The following is a 14407-nucleotide window of genomic DNA, read 5'->3' as shown; positions in this document are numbered from 1 at the left end:
TGTGCTAGGTCTTGTATACCTTGTCTATGGACTTTCCATCTCTCTCTCTCTCTCTCTCTCTCTCTCTCTCGTTCCACAGAAGCCCATTTCTTTCTTTCGTTTTCTTTTCCTTTTGCTTCCTCTTATTCTTCAGTTTCTTTTACTTTTTCCGTTCTTTTTCTCCTGTTTCTTCCGTTTTTTTTTTCGTTTTTTTCTTTTGCCTTTTTTTTCTTTTGCCGTTTCTTTTATTATTCTTCTTATTCTGAATATCTAGAGACAGTATATTGTAACTACATTTTTTTTAAATGCGAAAACCGAAAGTTACACGTAAGATGACAGGTCAGTCTTCCATTTTTTTTACAAATTCGTGATATATATTACATTCCTATGTACTTTGTAATTATTCATGATCCTGAAATATTTCCTATTCAGTTGACGAGGATTGTTCTGAGACCGGATCGTGGGGTGAGGTAATTCCCCAGACCCACTGAACGTTCGGATTTTTAACCCCGACGGGTTAGCCACCCAGGATAACCCAATAAAGTCAGTGCGTCATCGAGGAAACGCGTTGAAATGTTTCTACCCCCGTCGGGAATCGAACCCAGACTCTCCGTGTGTGAGGCGAGAGCTTTGCCAGCCAGGCCACGGGGCCACCCGTCGGTTCATTTCCACGATGCATCCTTTAAGGCCGGGCAAGGTGATGTGACAAGATTTGCCGACCCTAAATCCATGCTGGTGAGGTTTAGGTTAGGCAAGACTTGTCAGGAAACAGGACAAGTGTTTCATGGGTCATAGTCCTGCATCTGACCGAGGCCTTTCGCTGGCTTACCCCTCCGCCCCTTTAAATATTATGCACATTATTTTCCATGCTGGTTTAACTACGGTTCTTCGCTGGTGGTACACCATTACCTCCCAAATTATGGTTTCCAGCTCCATGTATTGTATGTACGTCAGTGATAGTGGTGTGTAATTTAGTGCTTCCTGGAGGTCTCCTGCTGTGCAGTAGCTGCCTAGTCTCCGGTGACTTGCTGTACGTTGTTGTTATCGGTGCGCCCTGGGTCTTGGCTTCCTATCGGCGCGGTGTCTAGGGCGATATGTTGACCCCCGTCTTGTTTAGATATCTCGGTTTTTTTTTTTTTTACTCTAATTCTTCATCATTTATGGTCTCTTTCTCTCTTCCTTATGTATAGTTACATTCCGTTCTCCCCTCAAGGAAGGTTCCTTGATGTTGGTGAGGGGCTCTTGATTTAGTAAATTGGATCTGTGCTCCAGTTCACCGAATTAAGCCTGAATACCTTCCAAATCCCCCCTTCCCCCCAGGCACTGTATAATTCTACGGGTTTAGCGCTTCCCCCTTGATTATAATCTCGTTACTCCCTCTTCCTTCCATACTTCTCTGACACAGTAGCACCATGGAATCTTGGTACAGAGGATACCTTCAGCCGGTTTTCTATCCTCTGACCTAACTCTTGGACATGACCTACTTCCACTAGCGAGCCCCACCCGCAGGTGACGATGTTTTGAACTGCTGCATCTCATCGGGCTCCTATATAAGCGACCATCTTCCTGCCTGTGCTTCAGTTTCGTCAATACTACCGTCATCTAGGGAGTGATTGCCTAGTCTTCTGCTGCTTCCAGTTTCAATACGCTAGGTAAAAGGACACAAGTGCAACTAATGTGACATTTTATTGTGACAACGTTTCGCTCTCCAGGAGCTTTGTCAAGTCGTTCAGGTGTAATACTAGTGGTAGTAGTAGTAGTAGTAGTAATATTAGTTGTAGTAGTAATACAATGTGGTAGAACGATCAACTTGCACATGAGTAAAAGGTTATAAAAAACTGTGCGAGAAAGGCATACAATACTGACAAGATGAAAGTTAAAACACATGTGCAACATCTGGTTATCTTTATTGTACACGTTTCTTTCTTAATATAATTATCCATTCTTTCCCTCCTTTATCTCCCTTCATTTTCTCCCTTTTCGATCTCCTTTAACTTCATTTTCTCCCTTCTGTCCTTTCTTTCTCTGCCTTTTCTCTCTTCTCTCCCTCCTTTCCCTCCCTCGATTTCCCATTTCCTTCATTCCTTCTCTTTCTTCCCACACTTTTTTTTCTCCCTATCTCCCTCATACACATTTTCCTTCGAGTATTCTTCCTGGGTTTATTGTTTTGAGGAGGATTTTTGCTGATACTTCCGAGACGATGAAGCTGCCGTTATTTTACTTGATTGTGTTAGAAACGGCGATTAATGATGATTCAAGGCATTTACGTCTGCGGAAATTAGGTTCTCTGATCACTAGTCGGACGTCGTTGAATTTCATGAGGTGATTGGTAGAATTCCAGTGTTGTACGTATGTGCAAGTTGATCGTTCTACCACATGTATTACTACGTACTTCTACTAATATTACTACTACTGCTACTACCACTAGTATTGCACCTCACTCTAAGCCTATATATACCCTCTGTGTCCATGTACTGTTTGTAACGGCTTGACAAAGCTCCTGGAGAGCTAAACGTTGCCACAATACAGTGCCACATTAGCTGCACTTCTGTCCTTTTACCTAACATATTGTCGGTAATTCTATCAACTTTAATACAGTTTCTGTACCTTCAAATAACCTCTGTACTGAATTGATAAATCCACTGGCGAAACGTCTTCAAAATCAACATACCTAGGTGTTCCACAGTGCCTTATTCATGAACTTTTCGGTATTAGATACTGTTGCTATTTCCTCTCTCTTCTCTTCTACATCTTCCTTTCCTTCCCTATTCGCTGCCCATCTCCATCAGTGAATATCATAACCCAGACACCCTCACGCACTATCATCAGCATCAAATGCAACAGCAGATATCAAGGACCTATCAGGAGCATGCAGCACCTTGCTGAAGACCAGGTCCACCACCGACCGACAGCAAAGTGCCCCCTTGTAAACATTCGCTTGTAAACAAGTGTAAACAGTTGTAAACAAGGATTGCCAGATGGATGTGGCCCTTAGAGTATCAAAGGTACCTCCAGCACTTCTCCCATATCCTTATTCCTCTTCCTCCATCAAAGAATGCAAATCAAACATACACTTATACATTCGCATTCAGGTATCGAGCCCTTTTTCTTAAGGCTACCTGGAGTCTACCTGGAGGGTATTCCGGGGATCAACGCCCCCGCGGCCCGGTCCACGACCAGGCCTCCCAGACTGCCTAAAGTATTTGCGTCTACGACGTTACTTGACAGCTTAATAGTTTGGTGAAAAAAAAAAAGTCTTAGCACTGGACTCAGTGATCTGAGAGTGATCAGATATTTTCCGCATATTATTCATATCCCTTTTACGTACGAGTATACTTATCTTCCGAAAGCTCCTTTCTATGCAATAAAAATGTTGAGAGATCATTTACTGACACGAGACAATCTGGGAAACATCTAAACTATTAGAAGCGCGTGAGTGAGCTTAAAGTGTACTTGCTTAAACAGTGACGAGAGTAATTTAATAATTTATATTTAGAAAATATTTAAAAGCCATGATCCCTAATCTACACGGTGTCGTAACTTACTGGAGTGAGAGAGACACGGGAAGAAGTGTAGAAATAGACCCAGTGGAAAGCAGGAGCGGCATATACACGGTAAGACAATATTGTGTCATCATCTGCTGTCTACGGCTTTTCAAATCATCTGTCAGCAGATATACAAAAAAAAAAAAAGTCCGGAACAAAGGTAAGATATTTCTGGAGAAAACTGGGAAAACCTGATAAAGCTGTGAGACCAAAACTCTCGAAACCAGTCACAGCTATGTGAATACTTTAGTCACACCTTACTCGATGACACCTTTCAATTATTATTATTATTATTACATTCATTACGCTTTAAGGATCATACAGCGCCTGTGGGATAGAATTTCGAGTTGATCCCGCTGAAGGATAGGTACATATTGCCCATAGACAATGCATAAACTGTCGGTTGTTTTGCATGACTAATTACAGCCATGCAAAACACGCAGCAACCACGCGGAGATGACTGCTCTTGCTACGCGTTTTCAAGAGTGCGAGTTCAGTGCTCTTAATTTGTCTTCATGGGAAAGATCACCTATGTAAAGATCAGGACGGCGTCCTGTACTCTAACAGAGGATTTAACAGTAAAGAGAACAAGTTCTCTTTTACAGTGCCGCTGACGTCAGAACCCTGACGTCAGGGTTCTGTTAACGAAAATTCTTGCATCTGTCACCTTGGGTTTAGTCAGGGTTTTGTAATGTTTATTTCGTATGTTCCGCGATTATTTCCACTCCTCGGGGTTTTGGCTATACATCTGTTCAGGAACAATACCCTGACTGGAACAATACACAAATAACCCGCACATGAGAGAGAAAGACAGACTTACGACGTTTCGGTCCAAGTCGGAGCGAAACGTTTCCATGAGTTTCTCCTATGTGCAGGTTATTCGTATATTGTTTAAGTAAAATAAATGTCTGAAATGCTTGCCTTGCTTTGTTTTGGTCATCGTTAAACTTGATCTAATATATTCTCTTACTCAAGTCGTTTAAGTAGATTGTGAACAGCGAGGGGTTCAATCTTGCTGTGGGACGCCACTTGACGGGGGTCCCCCAACCTTGCTGTGGGACGCCACTTGACGGGGGTCCCCCAACCTTGCTGTGGGACGCCACTTGACGGGGGTCCCCCAACCTTGCTGTGGGACGCCACTTGACGGGGGTCCCCCAACCTTGCTGTGGGACGCCACTTGACGGGGGTCCCCCAACCTTGCTGTGGGACGCCACTTGACGGGGGCTCCATTTATGCAAACTCTTTGTTGAGTATTGATCAGTTATGTCTTGAACTAAGAAAGAATTTCTCCAATACCGGATCCGACAACTTCTTTCAATATCTTTTGTGGAATCCTGTCAATGGCCTTACTGGAGTCCAGATAAAGAACGCTATATTCTTCTCTTCCTTATTTACTTCTCCCTCTTTCTAAATTTTGTTCTTTTCCGTTATTTTTTGTTTCTTCTCTTTTCGCTCATGTCTATTTTTCTTTGTTTTGTCGTCTATTCTCTGCCTCCTGTTCTCTTTTCCTTCTTTGCTTCTTGCCTGCTGTCCTCTGCCTCTCCTTTCCTTCTCCTTCGTTTCTTCCCTTCTGTCCTCTGCCTCTTCTTGTGTTGTCTTTTCCCTTCATTTGGAACAATTTTTTTTGTGGGAGATGTGTATTTACATGTAGTAAGGGATGTAATAATGTTACTTGACACACTACTTGTCTGAGCACCACCACTACCACTATCCATTACTCCACACAGTCACCCACACACACACACACACACACACACACACACACACACACACACACACACACACACACACACACACACACACACACATAGCGGGCACTAACATCTTGATCGATCAGGCCAGCAAACAGGAGGCCTGGTCAAGTACTGGGCTGATAAATTAGACACATGTGAAACTCTTGGGTATCTTTATTGAGGAAACGTTTCGCCACACAGTGGCTTCATCAGTCCATACGTAGGAGAAACCTGAAGAACAGGAGGAGAATGAGGTAATCAGTCCCTCAACCTTGAGTCGATGTGTTCAGTCCATCAATCTTGAATAGAATACAGCATATCAGCGGAGAAGCAGCTTATAAACCGTATGGCAGGAGAGGTGCAGCAGTCATAGGTCGTGTCACATTTGTTCAATGTGGAAGTAGGTCGTGCCCAAGAATTAGGCAAGTGAAGAATTCCTAAGTATTAAGATCCCAAGAAGTTGCAGTGCCTGACAGATGAATGGTTCAGAGAACCGACATGTTGATAAATTAGACACATGTCTAATTTATCAACATGTCGGTCCTCTGAACCATTCATCTACAAAGTACTGGGCTGTGGGGGGCGCTGACCCCCGGAAGCAACTCCAGGTAAATTGGGTAAACTCGAAACACAATCAGGTGTAAGCATATCCGCCCACCACCACCACAAACGCCATCCACCACCACCACCACAAACGCCATCCACCACCACCACCACAAACACCATCCACCACCACCACCACAAACACCATCCACCACCACCACAAACACCATCCACCACAAACACCATCCACCACAAACACCATCCACCACAAACACCATTCACCACCACCACCACAAATATCATCCACCACCACAAATATCATCCACCGCCACAAACACCACCACCACCACAAACACCATCCACCACCACAAACACCATCCACCACCACAAACACCATCCACCACCACAAATACCATCCACCACCACAAACACCATCCACCACCACCACCACCACAAACACCATCCACCACCACCACCACAAACACCATCCACCACTACCATCCACCATCTCACAACTACTGGATCACTATGACATGGCCTTGGATGCACTGGAAGAAAATCAGAATGCAGATGTAATATACACAGACTTTGCAAAAGCATTTGACAAATGCGATCATGGCGTAATAGCCCATAAAATACGTGCTAAAGGAATAACTGCGAAAGTGGGGAAATGGATCTTCAACTTCCTAACAAATCGAACACAAAGAGTAGTGGTCAACAGAGTTAAATCGGAGGCTGCCATAGTGAAGAGCTGTTCCACAAGGCACAGTACTCGCCCCCATCTTATTCCTTATCCTCATATCAGACATAAACAGAGATATACACCACAGCACCGTATCATCCTTTGCGGATGATACTAGGATCTGCATGAGGCTGTCATCTGCTGAGGACGCGGTTAACCTCCAAGAAGATATAAACAAAGTTTTCCAGTGGGCAACGGTAAACAATATGATGTTCAATGAGGACAAATTCCAACTACTCCGTTATGGAAAACTGGAGGAGATAATAACTAGAACAGAGTATACTACTGACTCCGGCCATACAATAGAGCGGAAAAATAATGTAAGGGACCTGGGAGTAGTAATGTCTGAGGATCTCACTTTCAAGGATCACAACAGTGCCACGATCGCACGTGCAAAGAAAATGATAGGATGGATAATGAGAACTTTCAAAACGAGAGATGCCAAGCCCATGATGATCCTTTTCAAATCACTTGTTCTCTCTAGGCTGGAATACTGCTGTACATTAACATCTCCATACAAAGCAGGTGAAATCGCAGATCTAGAGAGTGTACAGAGATCCTTTACTGCACGTATAAGTTCTGTCAAGCACCTTAACTACTGGGAACGCTTGGAAGCACTTGACTTGTACTCGTTGGAACGCAGGAGGGAGAGATATATCATAATCTACACTTGGAAAATCTTGGAAGGAATGGTCCCAAATCTGCACACAGAAATCACTCCCTACGAAAGTAAAAGACTGGGCAGGCGATGCAAAATGCCGCCAATAAAAAGTAGGGGCGCCATTGGTACAATAAGAGAAAACACCATAAGTGTCCGGGGCCCAAAACTGTTCAACAGCCTCCCATCAAGCATTAGGGGAATTGCCAATAAACCCCTGGCTGCCTTCAAGAGAGAGCTGGACAGATACCTAAAGTCAGTGCCGGATCAGCCGGGCTGTGGCTCGTACGTCGGACTGCGTGCGGCCAGCAGTAACAGCCTAGTTGATCAGGCCCTGATCCATCGGGAGGCCTGGTCATGGACCGGGCCGCGGGGGCGTTGATCCCCGGAATAACCTCCAGGTAACTCCAGGTAACCACCACATACACCATCCACCACCACAAACACCATCCACCATCACCGCCACAAACACCATCCACCACAAACCATCCACCACCACAAACACCATCCACCACCACAAACACCATCTACCACCACAAACACCATCTACCACCACAAACACCATCCACCACCACAAACACCATCCACCACCACAAACACCATCCACCACCACAAACACCATCCACCATCACCACCACAAACACCATCCACCATCCACCACAAACGCCATCCACCACAAACGCCATCCACCACCACAAACGCCATCCACCACCACAAACGCCATCCACCACAAACACCATCCACCACCACAAACACCATCCACCACAAACACCATCCACCACCACAAACACCATCCATCACAAACACCATCCACCACCACAAACACCATCCATCACAAACACCATCCACCACCACAAACACCATCCACCACCACAAATACCATCCACCACCACAAATACCATCCACCACCACAAACACCGTCCACCACAAACACCGTCCACCACAAACACCATCCACCACAAACACCATCAACCACAAACACCATCCACCACCACAAACACCATCCACCACAAACTCACACACTATCACCTTCATCGTTCACCACAAACAACCATTTTCGTTTCCGCCAACGTTGGCCACTATGAATTCTTGTCCTGGGGATGGGAAGAGGTTGGGGGTGAGGATGGGTGAGGATAGGGGATGGGTGGTTGTATTTGATTTTGGCTGTGGCAGGCAGGGACAGTAAGGTCTGGCGGCTCACCACGGACCACGGTCTTTGTGGACTTGTGGTCTAGACGCCTCGGGGTGTAGCGGACCAGAGGTGCTTGGAATGAGCCATTTATCAAGTCCACTGGAAGGTCATTGCTAGTGGGTTCTGGGGAGGGTAGACGGAGGGGGGTGGATCCACTCTTGCTGTGTTTCCACATGCTCAGGTTCTTTACGGGTTTCCAGAACCTTGTATAAGTTTCCAGGTTCTTGTATAGGATTGTGTATTAGTTCTCACATTATTGTGAAGGTTCTTGAGTCTTGTATAGACTTTCAGATTCTTGTATCACTTTAGGTTCTTGTACAGGTTGATTGGTTCTTGAATAGCACCGGTTCTTGTACAGCTTTTTAGGTTCTTAGGTTATCTTACAAACGTGAGTTCAGGTTCAGATTAGGTCTAAATTTAAGCCCAGACTTGCGTAAGATTAAATTTAGGTTCAGACTCCATGAGATAAACAATACCACGACCCATTTTTTTTTTAAGTCCAAATTTAGGTCCAGAGTTGGCGCAAGTCTTTTCCCTAGAGAACCCTGACCCTCGCGTGCCAGCTGGTGACCCAACCACACCAGTATTATGCCCTCCTCCTCTCCCTCCCATCCCTTCCTTTCTCTTCTCTCCTTTCCCCTCTTCTTTCCCACTGGTGCAACACCCCCAACACATATCCATCCGGTAAGACACATATGCAACAGTTAGGTATCTTTATTTCGAAACGTTTCGCCTACACAGTAGGCTTCTTCAGTCGAGTACAGAAAAGTTGATAGAAGCAGAAGATACTTGAAGACGATGTAATCAGTCCATCACCCTTAAAGTTTTGAGGTGGTCAGTCCCTCAGTCTGGAGAAGAGCATTGTTCCATGGAATGAAACAATATTGTTTCATTCCATATTCAATATTGTTTCAATCTTTCTTCATAAGGAAGATTTCTAATGCTATGTATTAATTTAGTCATCCTACGCTGAATGTTTTCTAACGAATTTATGTCCATTTTGTAATACGGAGACCAGAACTGAGCTGCATAATCTAGGTGAGGCCTTACTAATGATGTATAAAGCTGCAGTATGACCTCTGGACTTCTGTTGCTTACACTTCTTGATATAAATCCCAGTAATCTATTTGCCTTATTACGTACGCTTAGGCATTGCTGTCTTGGTTTAAGGTTGCTGCTCACCATAACTCCCAAGTCCTTTTCGCAATCTGTATGGCTAAGTTCTACATCATTTAACTTATAAGTACTAGGGTTATGGGCACTCCCAAGCTTCAGAACCTTGCATTTATCTACATTGAACTGCATCTGCCACTTTTCTGACCAAGAATAGAGTTTGTTTAAATCCTCCTGAAGTTCCATAACATCTACGTTTGAATCAATTATCCTACCTATCTTTGTGTCATCGGCGAATTTGCTCATATCACTAGTAATTCCCTCATCAAGATCATTGATATATATTATAAACAAGTTGGTTTAGAAAGACACGTAAGCAAACACTATAACATACGTGCTTACGTATCTTTCTAAACCAACTTGTCGGTATTTATTACCAAGGTTTCACTCCATTAATGGTAACTCTCTGCTTTCTATTGGTAAGCCATGCCTCAATCCATGCTAGAACTTTACCTCCTATACCATGAGCTGCCACTTTTCTTAAGTCTCTCTTGTGAGGTACTCTATCGAAGGCTTTACTAAAATCCAAATAAATAATATCATATTCTTTATCACTGTCTACTGCCTCAAATGTTCTATTGAAGAACGTTAGTAAATTTGTCAGGCAGGAACGACCTCTCGTGAACCCATGCTGAGATTCATTAATCAAATTATGCTCTTCAAGGTGACTTCTAACAATGTCAGCTATAATTGATTCTAATAGGCTTATTGGACGGTAATATGAAGGAATGGATTTATCCCCTGATTTAAATATAGGAACCACAGTAACCATCTTCCACATCTCTGGCACAACACTAAGAATGGACGCATTAAACACACTCGCTAATGGCTGACCAAGTTCCATCTTGCATTCTTTAAGTACCCTGGAAAACAACTCGTAGGGATCCCGGGGACTTAGCTTCAGTTTGTCTATCTGTTTTGATAACCATGTCCCTCGTGACAGTAATATCAGTTAATTTGAATTCGTCAGGAAATGAAAAATTGTTAATTTCTGGAATCTCATTTATATCTTCCTGTGTAAAAACTGACAAAAAATATTCATTAAATAGGGAACACGCTTCCAATTCGTTATCCGTCAGCTGTCCATTCCCAATTTTCAGAGGTCCTACTTTTTCCTTCACCTTCGTCCTTTACACTTGAAAGAACCCTTTTGGATTAGTCTTCAATTCATTAGCAACTCTAATTTCATAGTCACGTTTAGCCTTTCTAATCCCCCTTTTTACTTCTCTTTTAAGCTGAACATATTGGTCAGTAAGGTTAACCTCTCTTCTGATGCGCCTATAAATTTCCGTTTTCTCCCCCAATAGATGTTTTAGTCTCCTGTTAACCCATTTGGGATCGTTATTATTAGACCTAATTTCTCTCCGGGGAATGTATATACTCTGAGCATGTTGTAAAATATTAAGAAAAAAATTATAAACCACACCTGCGGTTGTATTAACCTTTAATAAAAAAATATATGCCACTCCTTCCGTTGTATTCCACAGTCACACACTTCCTCTACCTTCCCCTCTTCTCTGCTTTCAACACGCCCTTCTCTCACCCCTCTATTCCTGCCTTCCATCACTCAGACCTTACAGCTTCCCTCTCTTCACGTTTACCCTTCCGACAAGACCCCTCACTCCTCTCCCCTCACTCCTCTCCCCTCACTCCTCTCCCTCACCTGACTACTACCACAACACAGGATAACTGAGTTAATTCCTTGTATCAAGAATCGTTCCTACAAAGGTAGTTAAAGAGCACTGAATTTTCCTTCTCTTGGAGGGCGTAAAATGAGGGTGGAATATGATGGAAGTTATGCATAAATATAGGGGAAATAAACGAGATACAGATAATATATTAACCAGGCAACACTCGCAATAACGGAGACAAATTGGACAATTTCGTATTTAGAATGGTTGCCGAAAGTTGCTGGGTTGGCAGTAGACTTGTAGACGAATGCCAGAAACTGCCAAGTACATAATAATGCAAGAACACTGCAGCAGGACTACTGGCCTATACAAGGAAGGTCCTTATCAAAACCACTCATTCCAACCCACGTATTTGTCCAATCTTTTTCCAAAGCTTCTCAAGAATTTAAAAACATGAGAAAGGAGGACACTGCAGCAGGCCTGTTGGGCCATACCAGGCAGGTCCTTGTCAAAACCCAAACCAACTGACAAAAAATATTTGCCCAGTTCCTTAAATACTACTCAAACCCAGCCCTTCTCACCCATATATTTGACCAATTTCTTTTTAATGCTACCCGACATCTTAGCCTCTTTGGGCGACTTTAAAAACAGGTTAGATACGTGGTGTGAGCAGAACCTACCTAGCATGGGCCAGTGGATCTAGTTCCATGTTCGTTTAACTTCATGGATCTCATCTTCGTTTCCCTTTATCCCCGACCTAATCAAATCTTCTTTTCTTCTTTGTCTCCCTCTTCCATTATGATCTATTTCCTTTTTCATTCATTTCTTGTTTCCCTACTGAGTCCAAAGTGAAATGTTTGACTTGCTAAATTTTCCCAGCTCAGGCTGACAGATTCCATTATCTTAGGTTCTAAAATTCTAAACCTAGCAAACCATACCACGGGCGGGGTTAGAACCCGCTAGCTGGTCCAGTGGCTAACGCGGCCGTCTGGAGTTTTGAGACTCTCTGATCGCGGGTTCTATCCCCACCCGTGGTATGGTTTGTTTGCAATCGTGTCATTACGATTTCGTGATTTTAAACCTATCTTTTGATACGATATGACAGAGAAATATGGTTAGCATTTGTTCTCACTGTAACTACCTGAAGAAGAATAAGACGCATGTGCAACATCTGAGAATCTTTATTTAAGAACATAAGAACATAAGAAAGGAGGAACACTGCAGCAGGCCTGTTGGCCCATACTAGGCAGGTCCTTTACAATTCATCCCACTAACAAACATTTGACCAAACCAATTTTCAATGCCACGAAGACGTTTCACCTACCAGCGGCTTTATCAATACAAGAACATAATCTGAAGAATGTAGAATTATACTTTGTATATAACTGTACATTCTTCAGATTATGTCCTTGAATTTGTGTTGATAAAGCCACTGGATGGCGAAACATCTACAAATAAAAATTCTCAGATGTTGCACATGTGTTTAATTCTTCAATATATGTATGTTTAATGGATACAATGCTTCATGCAGGTTTTACCTTAAATAAATCATTTCTATTCCTCCGCATCCTCCACCCTTTCACCTCAGCCTCTGAGCTGCGGTTAACTTCTCCGTGTATGACCTGAGACTCGGTGATATCTCATTGTCTTTCTCTGCTTTGTATATGTTGTCTAGTGTGAGTCGCTGTTTACTGTTGGTCGTCCCTCTGTTTGATGTGTGAGACCTCTGTTGTCACTGTTATGGGGTAACATGGTCTCATTTCGCGCTCTCATCCTCATAGCAGACATAAAGAATCATCCTTTTCGGAAAAAACTATACCCCCGGCCGGGATTGAACCCGCGGTCATAGTCTCAAAACTCCAGTCCGTCGCGTTAGCCACTAGACCAGCTAGCCACAATAAGATTCATCCAACTAGGTATATTTCTACACCATAGGAAAGTTAGCACAGGCACCTCTGTGACCACAAATGCAAGTTTTTACAGACGAATCTCCAGCTAGCGTGGCATTTGTGGTCACAGAGGGGCCTGTGCTAACTTTCCTATGGTGTAGAAATATACCTAGTTGGATGAATCTTATTGTGGCTAGCTGGTCTAGTGGCTAACGTGACGGACTGGAGTTTTGAGACTCTATGACCGCGGGTTCAATCCCGGCCGGGGGTATGGTTTATTTGCAATCGTGTCATTACGATTTCTTGAGTCATCCTTTTCGGACTCAAAAACGGTATGATAGACACCACGGTAGAGAACACCGATAAATTGCAGTGGGCTGTAGAAAATAGCATGGTGCTTAGTGGGGACAGATTCCAGTTCATATGTGGAATGAACGAGGAACTCAAAAGGGAAATGCTACTCATAACGCATTAAGGTCGCCCCATAGAATAAGAACTGGGTATGATATCTGGTTTTTCTTTTCAAGAACACAGTAAAGCAAATGCTGGAAAGGCCAAGAAAACGATACAAGTAGAATTTACCCTGAGTCGCTTCCGAAGGTCACCTCCCCCGCGGGCCGGTCCCAGACCAGGCCTCCATGTTGCTGGCCTTATCGATAAGTCTGTTAGTGCCCGTCACCCGCAGTTCAACATACGCACCACAGCCTGATAGATCAGGAACTGTTTTGAGGAATCTGTCGAATTCTCTCTTGAAGGCAGCAACTGCACTTGCAAAACAAGAAAAGTAATGTCAACATTAACGCTGTTAAAATACCTTGTGCTCTCTTACGTGGGGAACTGCTCATTGTTGACAACTTCGTCCGGGGCGGGAGAGATAGCAGAGATGAAAAAAGTGTTTATTGCTCGCGTAGCTTCAATACAGCATGTAAATCACTGGGGATGTACTCTCTGGAGAGAAGGAAGGAGAGATAGGTGATTGTATACACACAGAAGATACTGGCGGGCCTAATCCAAACCCTGAACATGACATCATAATGAAGTAAAGATGGAATTGTGTAAAATAGACCCAGTGAAAAGCAGTGAAGCTACGGGCTCAATAAGAGAACACTGTGTCAACATCAGTGTGCCTCGGCTGTTCAACAGGCTTCCAGTAGATAACGGAAATTTTGGCGGAACAAGTGTACAGGTATTGAAGAAACTGGATCACTACCTCAGCGGTGTGCCAGATCAACCAGACTGTGATGGATATGTAGGTCGGAGGAGTCATCAACAACAGCCTAATTGACAAGCAATCAATAAATAGGGAGGCCTCGTTCATAGTT

The 14407-nt window shown here is 43.6% G+C and overlaps 1 protein-coding gene across 7 annotated transcripts in view; it reads left to right on the top strand.

Annotated features, from left to right (window-relative positions):
- Positions 1 to 14407, top strand: part of LOC128698822 (latrophilin Cirl) — a 414208-nt gene that overhangs the window by 33806 nt on the left and 365995 nt on the right. The window lies entirely within an intron of this gene.

Source organism: Cherax quadricarinatus, chromosome 59 (assembly GCF_038502225.1).
Source record: "Cherax quadricarinatus isolate ZL_2023a chromosome 59, ASM3850222v1, whole genome shotgun sequence".
Lineage (NCBI taxonomy): Eukaryota > Metazoa > Arthropoda > Malacostraca > Decapoda > Parastacidae > Cherax > Cherax quadricarinatus.
This window is presented reverse-complemented; position numbering and strand designations above follow the sequence as displayed.